The sequence below is a fragment of the Tamandua tetradactyla genome, chromosome 21 (genome assembly GCF_023851605.1).
Source record: "Tamandua tetradactyla isolate mTamTet1 chromosome 21, mTamTet1.pri, whole genome shotgun sequence".
In the NCBI taxonomy this organism is placed as follows: domain Eukaryota; kingdom Metazoa; phylum Chordata; class Mammalia; order Pilosa; family Myrmecophagidae; genus Tamandua; species Tamandua tetradactyla.
Window position 1 is genome coordinate 39,816,920 of NC_135347.1, and position 13,111 is coordinate 39,830,030.

General features: G+C 38.0%; 2 long non-coding RNA genes across 4 annotated transcripts in view; both read right to left on the bottom strand.

Moving 5' to 3' along the window:
* Window positions 1-13,111, bottom strand: part of LOC143665584 (uncharacterized) — a 119,440-nt gene that overhangs the window by 81,771 nt on the left and 24,558 nt on the right. The window lies entirely within an intron of this gene.
* Window positions 618-13,111, bottom strand: part of LOC143665583 (uncharacterized) — a 29,600-nt gene continuing 17,106 nt past the window's right edge. The window contains exons 3-6 of one of the 3 annotated variants that reach the window (XR_013167097.1): window positions 4,702-4,801; window positions 3,564-3,634; window positions 1,389-1,441; window positions 618-857 (exon numbers count right to left, since the gene is read on the bottom strand). This is a non-coding gene — a long non-coding RNA (uncharacterized LOC143665583). Of the gene's footprint in view, window positions 858-1,388; window positions 1,442-1,809; window positions 1,992-3,563; window positions 3,635-4,701; window positions 4,802-13,111 lie in introns of those variants that run through there. The other 2 variants (XR_013167095.1, XR_013167098.1) reach the window with 2 other exon arrangements.

Here is a 13,111-nt window from a genome sequence, read left to right on the forward strand (position 1 = left end):
CAGAAGGTGGGATGGAAGGGTAGGGAAGAAAAGGTAGGAAAGAAGGAATACAAAGGGGCATTAAAAAAACTTTTGATAAGTTCATTATATTGATTGTGATGCTGGTTTTGTGGGTATGTACATATGTCAAAAATCATCAGATTTTACACTTGGAACATGGACATTTCATTGCATATCAATTATACCTCAATAAATCTGCTTAAAAATATTTTTAAACCCACCAGTAAAATAGCTTGGAAAGACATACAGTTGTTGGGATAAAGTTGTCCAGGGAAGAGACAGGATTTGAAACACATGTAAGAAAAAAAAAGTCAAACATTAAAAAGTGGTATAAAATGTTAGCTGTCAATTCTGAGTATGTTATTATTTTTGGTCTTTTTGCTCACTTATAAATTACCAATTTATCAAATTAAAATTTTATCAAAGACACTAAGAAAAAATAAAAAGCAAGGGTTTGTATGTACCAGCATGAGGTCCCGAAAGTAGACATTTAATTGTCTTAAATTTGGTTTCAAGATTATACCATATATTCAAACAATTTTGTTCTTCTATTAATTTAAACACTTTTTTCTAGCATTCTCAATAAACTAAATGTTTTATGAAATTTGGCCCTTGAAATTACTGGAGAAACAAAAGCATTTTCCAAGAACCAAAGAAATTTATTTGATGGCTTGAGTAACCTGTAAGAGTAGTACAGAAGCCAACCTTTGTGATCTGAGCAGGAGCTATATCATCTTCACTGAATCTTAGCAGATCAACTGTTCAATTTATTTTCCCAATTCTTCATATTTACCACCTGTCACCTCCCATTCAAAATTCTTCTTGATGACTCTTTGGAGAAATGGTTGATTCTGGAGCTACGGCAGGCAAAAAATGCAAGCTAAGACTGGGGCACCTGGTCAGTCCTCTTCAAAAGTGTCAAGGTCATGAAAGACTAAGAAACTGTCACAGATGAAAAGAAACTATGTAGACAAGAGGACTAAATGTCATGTAGTATCCTGTCTTCCTGAAAGTCTGTAAGTGGTCAAAGTACGCACGCAGCCGCAGTCCTCTGAGCAGCTGGCCTTTCGAGGCTGATGCTGCATGTGGTGGTCAGTGCTCTGGAGGCAAAGCTGTCCTAGACTGCAAAGTGCACAGGGCAGCTGAGCGTGAGAGGAACAAGCTCTACTCCAAAGTAGGGTGAGTGACAAAAAACCCCTCACACAACCGTATCCGCACTGCTGATCTCTTTGTTACTGATTTTGCAGGAGTCTCTGTATATTTGGAATATATACTTCCTTTGAAAGTTAACAACAAGCACTGCAAATACCCTCTCTCAATCTGTGGCTAACATTTCCACTTTTACATGCTTTTTTATTTAGTAATATTAGGAATATCCACATACCCACCTGGCAGCTTTAAGTCTTTGGCACTGTGGTCTGTGCTATTTATATTTTGTGTCCTGTTTTTAAAAAAAAATGCTATTCAGAAGAAATAAGAATATTTTCCTGTCTTCTTGTAGAAATTTTAAAGTTTTTTTTTCACTTTTAATAATCTAATTATATTTTTCCCCATATGGATTAAGAATTGCCCCGGCACCATGTAATGAATAGTTCATCTTTTTCCTTGATTTTTTATAACAGCCCTATCATATATCAAGTTTTCATAAATGTAAGGATCTGTTTCTTGGAACAATAGGAAACTTTCAAAGAGGAAAGTTTTACTTTAACTCTTGAAGTTATTATCTTAACTTTTCTATAGGTGAACTATAAATTGTAAGAAGTTTACAACAACATCTTCAAAAACATGAACTCAATAAAATAGGTCTAATCTTTATCTTTACCAATTAAGCAGCACAAAGTCAGTACAGGATTCTGAGTGATTCCCTAAGAAATAATCATTTCACATTCTTAAGGTCAGTTCAGGTTAAAACAGTCAACCCGAGATTTTCCCTTTACCTCTTCCCTTTGAGGTGTCAGTCACTGAGAGGAACAACTGCCCTTGATGGTGGACTGTTGAGAAAAAGAGGGAGTTATAGTCCCGCCACCACCCACCATCCCCCAGGGCGCACTGTTCACCTCCTTCTGTATCATCTGTTGGATTTGAGTTTTTTTCCTGTATCATCCTCAAATGTGATACCACATCCAAGGGGCCACCTGCTGTGATGGTCAAGTGTGGCATGCTGGAAGCCAGACCACTTTTGTTTGAATCCGAGGTCTCTCGCTTTCTAACTGCTGGACCTTGAGCATATTACTCTCTGCACCAGTTTCCTTACTGATAAAATGCAGTTATTATGTACCAGACAATTTCCGTGAGATAGGGATTATCATTTCATTGATAAGGAATGAGGCCCAAGGTTTCAAAGATGAGAGAGTCAGGATTTGGAAAAGATTTGGTATATGGCAACATTCTACCCTAATTTTCCTAAGTTCAAACTTCAGAGATGTATTTAATTTAATCGTTATTATGCTCCTGTGTCACAGAAGATACCCCTAAATGATTCTAACTCCAAGCTTTTTTATTTCACCAAATGCTGCTGTTTCTGGGATGATTTATAGTTTCCCAGTCAGAATTCCCTTCCCCTTCCACATATCCTCTCTTACCCGGTTTATGAGGGTCAATTGCATTTGCACTGCTCTTCAGGGAACCCAGCTATTGAACGCTTTAGGAACACTTCTATTTCCCAGGGCATCCCCTCACACAAAGCCTTTATTCCTTTTTCCCCAGTCCCCCAGACTCCTCTGCTTCCTTTTTTCCCCCCTTTTAGCATGATGTGTATACCTAGGGTCGCCGGCCTGCACGGCAGCATCGGACTCCCGCTGCTCTTGCAGGAGAGCGGCGGCTGCTGGTGCAGAACGCGCTGACCACCACACCACCCGACCACGCCGGCCTCAACCCCCGCTCCTTCCGGATGCGGCCCGAGGACCGGCGCCTCCTGCAGAGCATCTGGTGCAATTCGTGGACCCGGGGCTGCTCAACTGCACCTGGGAGCGCGGTGAGCTGGCGAAAAGAGTGCACCAAGCCCAACGCCATCCTGGAAGACCTCTTAGAGACAGGCCGCAGCACTGCCCACTTGTTAGCCCCTTGGCTGCTGCCTCTCGCTCCCTTTTTGGTACAAAACACAAAGAAAAAGATTTGTCTGTGGGGGGAAGAAAAGAGAGAAGCCGCCGCTCTTCTTAAGCATATGATTGCACTCGATGCTGCTGAGACCTGATGAAGTCACAGGGCCCGAGGGACTCTCGTAAGATTATGCTATACCAGCTTTAGGTCAAATCACGGATGAGGCAAACTGCATCCTTCAAAGTGACATTTCTTTTTCATTCTATATAAAGTGATCCAAATATTTTTGCCCTTTTTAACCTCTCCTGTGTTATTTTTTTACTCTATTTCTGCTGTGCATAATATTATTACTTAATTTAATCACCACTCGTGACAATTTGTCTTTTCAATTATATGATGCTTTAAAAGTGTACTATTACCACCATTTCTGTTTGGTCAGTGAGTTCTCATACCCAATCTAAATAAATCTATTTCAGTGGCTGGTCTGTGGTCAAAACTTTGCTGAGTTGGTATGGTGAAGTTACCTGTGATCTGATTGGTGAATTGCAGTTCCGGGATGCACACTGACCAGAGTGTCAGCTGGTAGCTGCAATGGCTGTGAAATAATATTTTGCATTTTTAGACATTACAAGGATGCAATAGTTTTTGTTTATTCCAAGTATATAACGACTCATCTAATGTTTCCTGGATTCTGCACACTAGAAGATAATGTCTCAATCTTAAAACCTGAATAAAAAAAATAGTTTATATTTTATTATTATGGAAATGGGTACAGGTCTACATGATAGACATATATTAAATTTTAGTAAGAGGCTCAGAATCGAGGGAACCCTGGCACATATGAGGATCTAGTGCCTTTGAAAGGCTTTTTTCTCCAAAACAACAGCTTTCAAAGGCTGGAGTCTAACTGTGAGCAATGGTAGAAAGATCTTGGCTTTGGAGTCAGTCCCTGCTCATCTCTTACTATCTTTATGATGCTGAGCCAGTTAACTTCAGTTTCTTCATTTGTAAACTGGAACCAATGTCCCCTAACTTGCAAGGTTGTCAAAAAGATTAGAAATAAGTAAATTTTTAAAAACCACAAGGCTTTATTGGGTACTTTTGAAGTTGTTGCTTTTGCTGTTTTTGTTAGAATTGAAGCTAAGACTAGAGAAAACAGAGAAGCAGTTCTGCCCAGCCCTGGGACTAAGAGACTCCAGGGGTTAATTAGCAAGAGATCCTCAAGGCTACATTGAGTGGTTGTCCTTCTATCTAGTTTGGATCTCTGGCCCAGGCTCATCTCTTAGTCCCTGAAACTAGCCTGTTCTTTCCAAATACAGCTGGCTCCCCAAATGCTCACCCTTGGGATTTATGCACCGAATATTTCTTTCCATTCTGTAACCCAGGTATCCACTGAGGCTTCCCTGCCACTGCAGCAGCTACATCTACATACACTATCTCTGTGTATTTTCTTTGTAGCCTTTCCACCTCTTGAAATTATATTCTAAATTTATGGGTTTAGTCATTATTTGACTCCAACATTAAAAATATAAGCTCCATGAGAGAAGGCAATTTTTTCTCTTTTACCACTGTTTCCTCAGTACATTCATCAGTCACTAAAACATATAGTAAATTCAATAAATATTTGTGAAATAAATGAATGACTTAAATAATTGAACTCACTTTGTGCAGCTGAACATTAAATTCAACTCTGATTCAATAACCATTAAATAATTCTCTCAAACAAAAATACCACTGGGAAATGTTGATTTTCCTAAAGATTCTGAATGAGAAACAGAGAAAGGGTTTATATTGGCATTCTTCATCAAAAATTGACCAAACTTAGTCACAACAAAAAGAATACAACTTAAAACTGCCCAAGAGGGACAGTGAACAGTGGCTCAGTGGCAGAATTCCCACCTATCATGCCAGAGACCCAGGTTCGATTCCCAGAACCTGCCCATGCCAAAAAAAAAAAGGGAAAAACCATACCAAGAGGCATGAGGTATTGGGACCTATGAAGAATGAAGAGGACTTAGGTGGGACATGGGGTGCTGGGTGGCAACAGGTATAGAAGCCCGAGTCAGGTGAGGAAGGTATTTATATGGAAGGAGGCAGCTACGTAATATTTGTAACTTAAAGGGGGACTGATCACTTAAGTGAATATGTTAAGGCTAATGTAAGCCAGATTTCTCACTGTCAGAGATGAGAGTTACAAATATGGAAATGGAAAAATATATATAATACATCTTGTGGTACTGGATGGGAATTGGAGGTATAGGTGTTAACGCATAGCTTTTAATAAACAGAAATAAATAATGAATGTAGATGTAAATAGAGGACTGTTCACTGAGAGCACCTCCAAACACTGACACTACAATAGCACACCTGTCACCCAGATATCTGCTTTTCCATTACAGAAATGGCTAATTCCAGGTCTAGGGCAAGGAACACAACAAACGGGCCTGGAACATCTCTTTGGTTCAGAAAGCAAGGAGGTGCTCACAGAATGATAGAGATATGTGAAAAGGATTCAAAGTCAGCTTGAAGGAACTCCCATGGGCAAATCTGGGACAATTTGACCACTGAAAGAAATAGTAACATTATGACCCATTGAATAAAACAGAAAACCATGAATCCATAGTGATATAAATAAAAGAAAGAAATTGATAAATTAACAATTTAACAAAGAAAGAGACATTTACATTATTTCAAAGTACCTTACCACAAAACAGTTATTAATTACAAAGGAAAACAGACTAACTTGACAGTGGAGAACCCTAGCAGTCACCATGTTAATCAAATGATTAAAGTGACAAAATGGGGCAAAACAAAATTGTGTGCTGCCTGCTAGGATGCAATGAGAAGAACACAACATCACTTCTGTTATATTCCTACCAAAGATTCATAATCTGAATAAATTACAAGGAAATGTCAGGCAAACCCAAATTGAGGGATATTTTACAAAATGATTGGCCTATAATTTTCATAAGTATCAAGATCATAAAAGTCAAGGAAAGCCAGGCAGCTGTTTCAGATTTGAAGGGTCTAAAGAGGCACCTTAGTTAAACACAATACACGATCTGGACTGTATCCCTGTTTGGAGGACAGAGTGACAATCAGTGAAACTTGAATGGAGCCAGAGGATTCGATAGTAGTAATACATCAAAGCTATGTCTTGATTTTGATGGCTTTATTTTGATTATGTAGAATTTCCTTGGCCATAGAAAAAAACATCTTAAAGTATTCAGGAGAAAAGGGACATCATGTTGGAAAATTACTCTCAAATGGTCAGGAGAAAAAAAATTCTTTGTACTAGCAACTTTTCCATAAGTTTGAGATTGTTTCAAACAATTTTTAAATTGCACTTAAGAATAAAAAGAACCAACTTACTGTTTGTTACCTATTTGTGGAGATGTAAAAGTTTGACAATACACTGTGTTGGCAAGATGGGAAAGTAGGTACTTTCATTTACTGGAAGTATAAATTGATACAACTAATCAGAAGGGAAGTGTTCAAGATCTTTCAACATTACAAATGTATATATATCCTTTACCAACAAAACTTCTACTGGGAATTTATCCTATAGATATTCATGCACTAACCCAAAACAAGGTATCTATTATTCATTCAATTTTTATTCACTGCAACATTGTTGTAAATTCAAAAGATCTGAAACAATCCAATATTCATAAATAGAATACCTGTTAAATAAAAGGTGTAACTACAAAATGGAATACAGCATGACAATAAAAAAGAATTAGAAAGCTCTGTGTATTGATAGGGAATATCTCCAAAGTATATACTTAAGTGAAAAAATTTAAGGTACAGAGTACTGTATATAATGTGCAAAATTTGGTTTAAAAAAAACAGAGGAGGAAATTAAGAGTCTATATTCATATTTACTTTGAACTTGCATAAAGAAACTCTGGTAGAGTGCATAAGAAAACAATGACAATGGTTAACTGGTGGAGAAAGGATCGAAGGCTGGGGGACCAAGTTATTATGGAGACTTTACAGTCCATGTTTTTACTTCTCTTGAAACGTGTCTCCATCAACTATTCAGAAAATTAATGAAAAAAATCCTCATTAGACATTTTTGTTTAACGTCTTTTCTTAACCAAGTCCTATTTCCCTTCCCTCCCTCATAAAAAGTCCAGCAAACTAGGTCCTCTCTCATCTTCCCAGATTTCCTCCAGAATCTTCTTCATACATACCCAGCAATTCAGCCCTCTCCAGATATTCTTTCTCCAAACCCACCACCCAACTCTTTAGGGGAGTGAAAAACCAAAGGACCCTATTTGGAAAGCAAAGTGACCTTATTGGGACAGGAGGTCTGACACTGTCACTTAGCAATTTATCAAAATATTTCTTCGAAGTACATATATTCATGCCCAAGAATAACTCAAAGGAAAGGGATTCCCTCCACCTAATGAGATATCCATTTAGTCACTGGTGGTGACCCTCTTTCTACATGCGCACATGCACACACACACACTGCACATTGCATTATCCATCCTACGACCCTCTCCTGGAGCCTTATTTTGGGGTCCTGATGTGCATGTACCATCGTTCATCTTATCTAATGCTGAAGTAACATGCATCTATCTCTAAATAGGCCAGGGAGAAATACAGAAGAACTAGTTCAAACTGAGAATTTGGGGCTCTAATGCATATATGTGAAGGAAAAACAAACCCTGCCCAAATGTACTCTAGTTCTAATATATTTTCCTGCCTTTCTAATTAAAGCCAAATGTTTGAATAGTTCCCACATTACCTCTGATGAAATTCACTATTATTTTGCCTAATAAAAGAAAGTGACCTTATATTTACATTTTTAATGAATTTATTTCAAGGTATGCTAGTATTTCAGTTTGTTTTCCATGGCATGTCATGAATCTTCATGTTGGGCTGGCCCAGTGAAGTCTGGTCATTAATGGAAGGACTGATTCATCTACTCCTGGGCCACTGCACAACAGAGGATCACAGGAGCCACAGATGGTCTGGACACCAACTCACACAATTTTTTCTCTCTAAGCACACAGGGAAGCCGGGGAAGGGGGTTCCGGGATATTTGGAACCATTTAATACCAACTGTCATGAAGAACTTGACAAGAACTGTCAAGAAGTCTTTTGACTTAATCATATTTCAAAATAATACTAATAATATCAAATATTTCAGACAGTGCATTTCAGAATCCACTGTAGGTCATGGCCTGATTTCCACAATTTGAGGCAGATATAATTATTTCCATTGTATAAATCAAGAAATGAAGACCCAGAGTTGATAACTGAATTTCTCCAGATCACACAGCGAAGAATGGGTAAGCCTGTGAGGTGACTGAATTAGTCTTATCCTCAATGATCTCAGAGTAAATTGCTATGATTATTAAGTTTAATAACTCTATTAGTAATGGGAATTTCCAAATCCAAATGAGTTTAAAATTTTACAAGGTTCTCTAATGCCTTGAGAACAGTGTCTGCTGAGGCTGGGAGTTCCAGAAAATAGGAGCTAAAAGGTTAATTTATTCTGACAGAAGGATGATTAACACAAGGTAAGATTACCTACCTCTAATTAACCTAGTCCATTATCAAGTTCTTAACGGAAGGATATGGATAGCAAAAATGTCACTCAGAAAAAATTCAGCTGAGGAAGTTTGAAGAGAGTATCACTCTGGGAATCATCATCGTTATATTTGTTAGCCATTGGGAACACTTAAAATTATCTTTGCATTTAAGCCAGAATTAAAATACTGTTTTTTATTCAAATCTCCGTTAAGGGGACTATGAGGCTTTAGATTAACAAATACTTTTTAACATCTATTGAGATCAAAAATGGCTTTCAAATTTCTTTAAGAGAAATTTGCTCATTTTTTAAATTCTATACCAAATCTGCTTATATTCAAAGCCCTTCCAGTAAAAAACAGTTTACCATAAACTGAACTATATTCCTGATAAATGATAGGCCAAACTTCTTTCCTCACTCTGACACCATCTTATTCCTGCCATGTCACAACAGGAAGACAGACAAAACAACTACAGTATTTTTCCATTAATAGTACCTCTAATAATCTTGGAAAAATTAATGCTGTTTTAAGGATCTCCAACTTAAAATCTTGAGCACTGGAAAGATTTTGCCATATCCTGTGGTTGTAGCTTTTTTTTTTTTCTTTTCATTGTAGATTGAAGTATCAAATTAAGAATGAAAGATACTATTTATTTTAATTTTTTGCTATAATAATAGAAGTTGAACAGGATTTTTTCCTGTTGTCTTGGAATTGGTTATTATGATCTAAAAATGACAACAAAAAAGGCATAAGGATTACATATAAAGACCTCTCCAAACACAGGGGCCAAAAGCCTCCCTAAGGGCTTATACAAAAGTGGGGGAACTACTTCTACTACTCTCAACCAACATCTCAACCCTGAGTGGACACTGGGATGCCTCCCTTCAACCCACAAGAAACCAAGTGATGGGAGTCCTAAGGGAATACGGAACTCGGGTGCTTGCAAAGAAGAGAGATTGGCAGCTCACTACCTAGCTGTTAGGTAAATTAGAAGGCTCACTACCTGCCTTCAAAGTGGAGTGAGGAATCTGTGGGGGAACCTGATTTGTGTCCTTTAGATATTGGGAGTAAGCATACCTGAATGCCAAGAAGAGTACCAGCTTCTTTCCAGTCGATTTTAAAGGAAGAACACTTGCTGGCAGAGCCCAGGAAAGCAAGAAAAAAGAGGCCATGTAATTAGGAGACTGAAAAGAAGGGAGGGCCAACCTCTAACCCATTCCAGTTTTCCTCGTTTATCAAAGGATGTAGAGGAAGGCTTTCATATTTGACCCAGTGTGAAGGAATGCAAAGAAAGGAGAAAGCTGAAGCCCTCCGATTACCTAATAGCTCCTTCTTAAGGGAGTTGAGATGTGGATGAAAGGAAAGACTAGAGGGAGACACAGGTTACCCTCTCGATAGGTGTAAATAATTAACCTCCCTTTTCCACTGCCATCCCCTCCTCCCTCTATTCATGCTTTCCTCCATGCTAGGGCTCTGACGCCCCACACCAGGCTCCCCTCTGCACACATGCCCTCCTTACCCTCCGCAGGCTCTGCCTCTGCACACTGGGCTGCTTTTGAGTGACGCCCTCTTCCCACTGACGCAGATCCTGATGTACATGGTGCTTCTTTGCTGTATTGCTGTCCCCTGCCCTCCTCCCTCTTCACATATCAGGGAAGCAACTTTTCAATTTAGTGATGAAGGAGAAGAGAAAGGGCAGGAGCTAAAGGGAGACTCATTCAGAAAAGAATTGTTTTTAATGAAAAAGGATTGCAGATCTGGAAGGTGAAAATAAGGATACGGAAGAGGCAGAAGCAAGTGATGAAGTCAGTTGTCTCAGAGAGCAGGAGGGGACAGGATCTAGACCTCTGTCCTGAGGATTAGTCTAAGTAGAAGTAAAGACCAGTTTTTCACTTAAAGAGTCAGAGAGAAGAGTGAGTTCAATACAGGTTGATTTGAGAGTTTCCTGCCAGAAATGAATGACTTTCCATCCTCTGCTTTTATTTTCTCTGTGCAATACTGCTGAGAAGGAATGATATACTAGGAGATTTGAGAAGAGTGGAGAGAGTTCTGAAATTACATAGAGAATTAAAAAGTGAAATGAGCAAAAAAAAACAAAACAAAACAAAACAAAAAAACAAATATTTCTGAGTGGTATAGAAGGCATAAAAAAAAAAAGAAACTGAAAATGTGTCATGAAAGCAATCCGAATGGTTGTTAGTGTTTTCTCCAATAGTCCCCAGACCTAGATGTGGAGAAAATAGATTTTATCAGGCAAACAATTAAATAGGGGGCCACAGTAGCTCAGCACGCAGAGCTACCATGCAGGAAGACATGGGACAAGTGAATTGAAGATATTGGGTAGAGAGGGGATGAAATGAAAGGTAATGGAACCTTAAACTATCAAGAAAGTAAAGGAAGAGAGAAAGGGTGTAGAAGAGGGACAGTAGATGGATCAGAAGCTTCTCTCAGGGTCCTTGTGTAGTTTGTTCCAAACAAGCAAAACCAATTCCAACTTAAGTGTATATGTGTATACAGGGGGTAAGGGGCAGGGGAGGATTTATCCTAAGTATACCGGGTAGCTCACAAAATTAAAAGACAGGCTGAACAATCATGTCTCAGAAGTATAGGAACCAAGCAGCTTCAGTGTCTTAGGTATTAGGAAGTAATGGGCAGCCTCTTCAGATTACTACTGTTGGGGAAAAACTGCTCCACCATTCTTGTGTCACGTAAGGATTTAAATACCAGAAAAGGAAGTTTAAAAGACCTTACTTGGGTGTTGTGCTACTCCCTCGACCAGCAGAACAACAGTTCTACCAAGACTGTGTGAAGTGGGGGAGGGGTAGTTCCCCAGAACAAAACAGAGATGCTGTGAACAGAAGAAGGGCTATGGAACAAAACATGTTCAGCATTGCTGGGTAGTATGCATGGGTACTGAAGTTATACAGGATAAAGCCTGTTGTGATATGGAGATGAAGATAGTGAATAAAATCCTAACTCTTGTTGATGTTGTTTTTTGAACATATTTTTTTTAATTACAAAAATAAAAGTTAAAACTATCTCCCTTCCCCAGCTCTTCAATGAATGTTGAGTAATGACCAAAATGTTATTATAACCGACAGCAAAGGGGAGAAATGGGTAGAAGGTGATAGACTGATTTGATAATGGTTGTTTGAATATTTCTTATGGTCCAGATTCTGTCTTGTGCCCTATAAATATTAAAGAGAACAATGTGAGTTTGTTCTCTTATTCAGAAATCAAAGAACAAAAAAAAATGCTTTGAAAACTTTAAGGTCTTATAAAAATACGAGGTTGATTTCACTAAGAAAGTTTCCTTTTGAAAAGACGTGTGTGTGTGTGTGTGTGTGTGTGTGTGTGTCTTCAACTTGTAAATTACCTTTTAATCTCCTTCCACAATCTCTACATTAAGAACTAACTTTGTTTTATTGTCCTTTTCATCATGTACTGTTTATTTTTGAGAAGATATGTAATCCCTTTCCAAAAATCATCCCTGTTAGCCTGTTTTAGAAAGTTAAAATTTTAGTGTTACCACTTTTATAGAATAGACTCTACTTGATGAATATTAACACAACGGTGTTATATTTTTCTCCAATCATAATTTCTAATAGTGCTTTGCTGTATTTCCCAAGACAATTTCTTGGGCACATTTCATAACTTCCTCATCACTTTCAGTTATTAAAAAAAAAAAAAAAAAGCAAAAACAAACTAATTTCACTCCAGTGTAAGACTCCAATCTCACATCTGATTAAATACAATCACCATTCTTCCTGAACCAGCATCTCACTCCCTAGTCAGGGAGGAAAATATGAGAGATGGAAGGGTTATTAATTACACACTTGTGTTGCTTTTTTTTTTTTTGACTATTATAAATACTGCTACCAATATAGGTGTGCAAATATCTGTTCAAATTCCTGCTTTCATTTTTTGGGTTAATTTACCTAGAAGTGGGATTATGGGTCACATGGTAATTTTATACTTAACTTTCTGAGGAATTGCCAAACTGTCTTCCACAGAGGCTGCAGCACTTTACAACTTACCCACCAGCAATGAATGATTGTCCCCCTTTCTCCAGATCATTTCTAACACTTGCAATCTTCATTTCTTTTTAATGGGTACCATTCTAGAGCATCGTGAACGGTATCTCATTGTGGTTTTGATTTGCTTTTCTCTAAAGGCTAATGATGTTTAGTATCTTTTCATGTGCTTTTTAGCCATTTATGTCCCTTCTTTGGAGATCCATTCACGTTTTTGCCCCTTTTTTAATTGGGTTGTTTGTCCTTTTGTTTTTGAGTTGAAGGCTTTCTTCATATATTTTGATATTAAACCTTGTTGGATATGTGGTTTTCAAATATCTTTTCTCTTTATGTAGGTTTCCATTTTTCTTTCACAATAAAGTCCTTTGAAGTACAAGTTCTAATTTTGATGAGGTCCCATTTATCTATTTTTTGTTGTTGTTGCTTAGCCTAACACGAGGTTCAGAAGATGCTTCCTTGCTTTTTTTTCTAGGTGTTCTATAATCTGGCTCT